A 6,879-nucleotide genomic window follows, 5' to 3' on the forward strand; every position below is an offset into this window, starting at 1 on the left:
GAGTATTCGTAAAGAAAGCAGAAATTATTCCAAAAATTTCTTAATTTTCTGCTCAAGTAATTTTTCTTAATAAGTTTTACTTGACTACCCGCGTATGCAAAATGTGGATGTACATTTAAAATAATAAGGTTTTCGATTGCAAATTAATTATATGAGCTCCTTTGTGAAGGTAAATATACTTGTAATAAAATTTTAAAATTATTTTAAAGATATTTTTATTTATAAAGTTAAATAAATTCTCATTTCATTTAAATCAATGAATTCTCTCTTTGTGTGGTTGTAAGCAGGTTTTCTGCCGTTGTGAATTTTCTTTAATAATTTTTACATATTAATTTCATATGAATTCACACAGAACGTGATTATTTACTCAAAGCTTACATATTTAAAAAGACATTTATTAAAAAGATAATTTATATTACCTTTTTAAATGAGATATTGAAGAAAGTATTGGTACTTATGCTTTATATAATATGACTGTAAAAAGAACATTTTAATCAATACTTGGTTAATATTTCTTAATTCGATATACATAAATGTATTCTCATATGACACTTTTAAAAAAGGTTTATTAAAATCTTTAGAATTTTTTAAATTTATCATCTCTATGAAGACAATTACACACTAATAAATAACTACTAATAAATGAATTACTATTAATATAGATAGCACTTTTTTAAAATGATCCAATATTGTTTTTAATTAAGAAAACAAATAGCATATGATAACATAAGACGTTTATCTGCTACAATATATTCAATATTAAACTGACTATACACTAGTTATAAAATTTCATTATACATTTTTATGTTTAATGTGCCCGAAATAAAAATAATGCTGTTAAAAGGCAATTGAATGCTTATTAACAGTATTATTAACAAGTTCTCATAAACTTATGTTCTGCTCAAAAAGTCGAATACTCGGATTTTGTAAATAAAACACACAAATTTAAATTTTATTCTAAATTTATTTTATCTCCTTCAAAATATGCTCCTTCTGAGGCGATACACATATGCCAACGCTTAACCCAATCTTCCATACACTTTTCGTTGGCCCGTGAAGGTATGGCTTTTAGTTCCTTCAGCGAATTCTCTTTTACCGATTCAATCGACTCAAAACGCTTACCACGAAGGGGCAATTTGAATTTCGGAAACAGGAAAAAGTCACACGGAACCAGATCTGGTGAATATGGTGACTTGCGATGACAGTAGTGCAGTGTTTGGTCAAAAAATCGCGTACAACAAGAATTTTTCATGGTATAAATCACTAAATGTAAACAAACTAATTGACAGATGGCACTCAAATTTGTACCATATGTCAAGAAAGAGTGTACCAACATAACAACAAAAAATTTTTGAAAAAGGTCTATTACTTAAGGAGTAGTTAACAAACAACAAAATCCGGATACTTTTTGAGCAGAAGGTATGTGAGGTTTAAATCGGTTTATATTTTACTGAGAATACAAAGAAACTTCCCATGATTTCGTAATACCGTAGATATAGATTTTATAGAATGATTTCAATTATTTCAATGTGATGTAAATAATTACTAAATAATATTGTTTAATAATATTATTAGGCACGACTGTATGAGACGTGAACACCAAGATTTAAAAAAATACTCATTTATCCATCAAGCATATCTACTACAGGCCAATTTAGAAAAGAAAAAAATGGTTTTCATATCATCGCCACTTTGTCTGCTGAGTTCAGGTGAGTGTTTCACATCTTAACACAGCTACACGCCCATATTTTGCATGTTGTTTCCATTTGATTGGTTACGCTCTCAACAGACTTTTGATGTGATCTCGATGTGTGCCGTATCTTTAAGCAAATATAAACTGCCTTCTGAGCTTAAGACGTTTTTCGGTACTCAAATATTTGACATTATAATCGGAATCATTTGATATAAATGCATAAATAAAATATTTTTAAGCTGATACCTGTAACAGCAAATTATCTTCAATTTACAAACATATTGATAAGATGGTTTAGCAAATTCCTTTATCATATGAAATTTATTTGGCAAATCATATAGCACTCATATAGCAGAATATAGCAAAATATTTCAGTTTGTTTTTGTGTAACCTGAGACATGAGGCCATGTGTCGTGTGCTTGCTGCTTTCTATTAGGAACATTTTAACTGAACAGAAAACCAATTTTATATTTTTGAAAAAATTAAATAAATAACTACAGTGTATGTAGCAAATAAAATCTAGTTTAAATCAAAGCAAACTTAGCCAGTAGCTAAGTTCATGTATGAAATCATGACGGAAGGTGGAACACGCAATGGCAACATTGCCATTGATTTATGTGCGAGCATATTTCAGTTAAGCCTTTCCATGCGATAACTCCAGAGTAGCCATACAGCATCAGACATAAAAGCCCTATGAAATAACAGCGCATAATGAAAGCAAAAGGACTTTCTGCATTGAGCGAGCATAAACATAGATACACCTAAATACCGATACAGGGATGCAGTCTAGCACAACATAAAGTATACACTGAGCATATTTCGGGCTCGGATTCACATGAATTTACCGCCATAGGTGCATTTGATTAAATATGCGCATATGTGAATTGTTGTATGGCTGCCGTACATATGGGACGCTATGTAACGCAGGTCAACTCTGAAATATATTCCATTTAAAATATGCAACAAGATGATTCTGATGAAATTTGCTGCAGGTGATGGTACTGGAACTGGTGGTTTCGTAATTTACAATAGAATTTTTAATGACAATACGACAATACCTTTCCACTGTGGCAGCATAAGCGCTGCTGACTGGTAACTGGTAACTGCTGACTGCCAACAAAAGGGCAGTAAACTGTAGTTATGTTATGAATTATTTATTCATTGATGCTGTGTTTTCACTAAATTTCGTATACAATTCCATAACAAATTATTCAGTTCAATTGCTTAACTTTGTAAGTCAACTACATCGAAAGAAGTGAGGCAAAATTGTTGGATTTATGTATATCAAGCTCAGTGCGATACTCGTATGCTGAGAAACGCCAGAAGCCATTAAAAAATTCCATATTTAGAATATTTTTATACCAAAAAGATTATTCATAAATAATTTAATGGTACATGATTCTTATCATTTAAAAAATAATAAAATGCACCTATAAAAGCAACTATAATTAAAAAAAAAATAAAATAAAAGAGCTTCTATCACATCTTTATAATGAATGTTGGATATACTGGATGTAGCGTCGTTCCATATACTAAGTGGATTGATAAATACCCGGTCTAAGTTATAAAAATGCATTTTTGTTGGAAAATTATATTTAATGCTTTAATATAGTCCCCTTTTAGTTCGAATATTTTGACACCTTTTAAATAATACGATTAATAAATCGTGATTCAAATTGATGCAAATTTTTTCCCTATAGCTCTAACCCAAATCTAGCAAATACGGTGCGTGAGGAAGCAATTCGTACCGTGATTCACTTAGTTTTGGTTTGGTTTTGACTTGTAAGCGGGTGCCTTATCCTAAAAAGTCAACATTTTCTTCTTCCACAAATGTGGTCGTTTTTTCTTGATTTCCTCATTCAATCGATCTAATAATACGCAACATATTATTACATGCATCTAGTTTATTATATAGAATATTTAAATAATAAATAATTCAGTTTTAATTTTGAAGTTGTCTAATGTTTAATTAATTTTAACGATATTTTTTTGGTAATGCTTAGATGCCTAAACAAGGTAAACAAGGTACTTTAATAGAAAATCTGCTCATATGCCATTATATTAAAACTTTTTAGGGGAGTTGTGAGTTCACTTTTTAAATTTTCCCTCCATTTGAAAAGTCATATATCAACACAATAAAAAATTATAAATTAGTTTTCACTTTTATATAGTTCTCTATAAAAATATTGCCGAAGCGACATTTCAAAGTTTGTTTGACTTCCTCTTCAGGGCAAAGTATTATTGCAACTGCTCTTGGAAACATATTATATAAATCATTTATTTGAACTCCAATCTATATACAAAGTCAGTTTTAAAAATTAAATAAAACAGTATACAATATGTAAACTTAGAGTCCGTGCAAAATTCTGTGTATCTGTGGAGTGTACTCATAGTTAGAAGTGGCACTGGTGAGGATGTCGGTGCCTTCGGTACGCTGAGAAAGATATGAAAATTGTGCTAAATATCTCGTAAAACGAAATTCTATATATTCGAATAAAATATAGAATCTGTACTCTTCTATGGCTCTTCTTTATAAAAATATAGACCTTCAAAAACAAGTGCTTGAGCAGAACACTTTACATAAGTTAAGTAAGATGGTCTGAAAGAATAAGAAATGAAGATATGTGGAGCCGTACATAAAAACCATTCCAATTTAGATAGACTCAAATGGCGATGGATTGGCCACACACTTCGGAAACCTGCAAACCATATTGCAAGGCATATTGCAGCCTCAAGACTTCTCTCCTCTAGAACAACTTGAACTTCTGAAATATACTGTTGATGTTTCTTTGCCGAATATTTGATTCACAACACAATCTTAAATCCTTTAACAGAAAGACAAAGATGACTCAATTGAATGCAGTGAAGAAATCAATCACAGTTTTGAAGATCGGCTGTTATACTGCGTTGTCATCGAAATCAACGAATTTTACATCATATGCTATGTGTATTATCACCACCATCATTATGACTATATTAAAGAATTTAAGAAATTTCAAGAATTTAAGAAAAATTCAACATTCAAGAAGTGAAATTCTCACAGTGACATTAAAAATTTTCCATGGGGAGTTGTGAAAATAGACAAACCAAGCTTAAGCACTGTATTTAACTAAAAAACGTAAGTGACGGTGGATAGACCAAACGTTTAGAAGATCTGTAAATAATAGCTGAGCTAAAATCCACAGAAAAACATCGAACTGTTGTTAAAGATTTGCCGATGGCGAATATATGTGGAATGATGTCTCAAAAACAACATCATACGAAATACGATTTGAATGGATTCTGAAGAAAGTGTATTCAAATTATAAGTAAGTCCTACTGGAGTACGACGTAAGTCAGTAGGCAATCAGTAAGTAAGTTTATTATTTTGACAGCGTTAAGTGCAATAAATTTGAATCTAGATTTTTTAAAACTGACGATAATTTAAAGATGTCTGTACCGAATATTTTGCTGATATAAGATGTATGTAAAAGAATTCCAGCTGAAAGGCCGTACAAATCATTGCATCTGAAAAATTGTTTTTCCAATTGGCTTAAAGCGTATACCAGCTTTCAGTCTATTTAATATCACATGAAGTACAATTTATGTTATATAAAATGTAGTTAGTTTTATTTGTATATAAATCAGTAACTGATATAATATTTTTAAATATTAAATACAGTGAAATCAAATAACTTAAAAAAAAATCTTTAATTAAAAAAAAAACCAAAAGGCAAAAAAGTGTTTTTCCCCAAATATAAAAAAAAAATATTTATATTTTTTCAATAAAAAGGATTGAAAAAATTTATTTGCATCGCGTATATGAATTCAAATATTTTTTATTATAAATTTTTACTGTAGGGTTTTATTGTTTTTTCACATATTAAAAAAAATGTGCTTAAGTTTCGTTTTATTGTTTGCACAATTTAAAATTTATAAGCGCAAAGGTCAAAATTTCGCATATCTGCAGCAATGAGCACGGTCTCCATTATCACTGCGATATTTATTGTTTCGCACACATAAATTTCCAATAAAAAATGCAAAGGCTCCATATTTGTAGCACTGCCATGCCATGTCATAAATTCGTAACTGACAATGCGGTTGACCCTACGTGACATTTGCATTCTCCAAATAAAACAAAAATGGTGCGAGTGAAATTCCAATTGTTTCTGGTGCGGCTCCTGCTCCTGACGATGATGCTGCCGGTGCTGTTGCTGTTGTTGCTGCTGTTGGTGCTGTTGCTGTTACTGTCGTTGATTGTCGTTAGCAGCAGTAGCAATTGCAGCCAATTTCGCGTTAGCCAATACAAAGGAAAGGAAAAATCCAAAAAATGCCAATCTAGAAGGAAGGTAAGAAAGCAGCTCAGATACTTTTTGCTTTATCACTTTTTTGGGTTTAATTTGACTTACGTGCGTTCGAAGATACTTTGAAGTGTATCTTAAAAGTTGCAACCAAATAATTTTTATAACATTTGGAAAATTATTATACTTTTTCTACATTTATCCGCTTTAATATGTAAACACGGCGATATCTCGAAGTTAATGTTGTTTATTGTTGATTTGTGTACAGATATTTTTGAATCGGTGGCTCGATATACCCGCGGATTTTAGTACGTTTTTGATATTAAATTTTGTTTAATGAAAATCAGTTTTTAAGCGAGTATATATAAGTTACTATTACTTATGACCTCTGGCCATTTTTTGGTTAGCTTCATAATTCCATCTGTGTAGTTTATCGGTATTTGAAATTTAAAACGAAACATAAAATTTGAAGAGAACTATTTTTCAATAAAATTGCTTATTTCATAAATTTTATTAAACTGATGGGACTCAAAAACTTCTCACTCCTTAATTTTTTACCATTAAGTGAGTTTTACAGACGGCTAAACAATTGGTACACTCAGAAGCTCTAATACTCTAACCATATACTAGTTAAATTGATCTGATCATTTTGTTAGCTCATATGATGTAGTCAGCAAGGTCCAGGTTATATGGTGAATGCATCAAAACTTCCGTCAATTGTTCTACATTATCAAAAACTTGTGTGGCCTGACGTTGTCATAGTGGAATTAAATTCCTTTTCTGTTAGCCAAGTTTGGTTGGTTTTGCTTGATTATTGAAGGGATCAGGGATTGAAGGGATCAAAAGGACTGAAAAGAACTGAATTAACCTTTGCACAAGTCTGGAGCAATTCCTAATAGGTAAAGA

The sequence above is a fragment of the Teleopsis dalmanni genome, chromosome 1 (genome assembly GCF_002237135.1).
Source record: "Teleopsis dalmanni isolate 2A chromosome 1, ASM223713v2, whole genome shotgun sequence".
Classification (NCBI taxonomy): domain Eukaryota; kingdom Metazoa; phylum Arthropoda; class Insecta; order Diptera; family Diopsidae; genus Teleopsis; species Teleopsis dalmanni.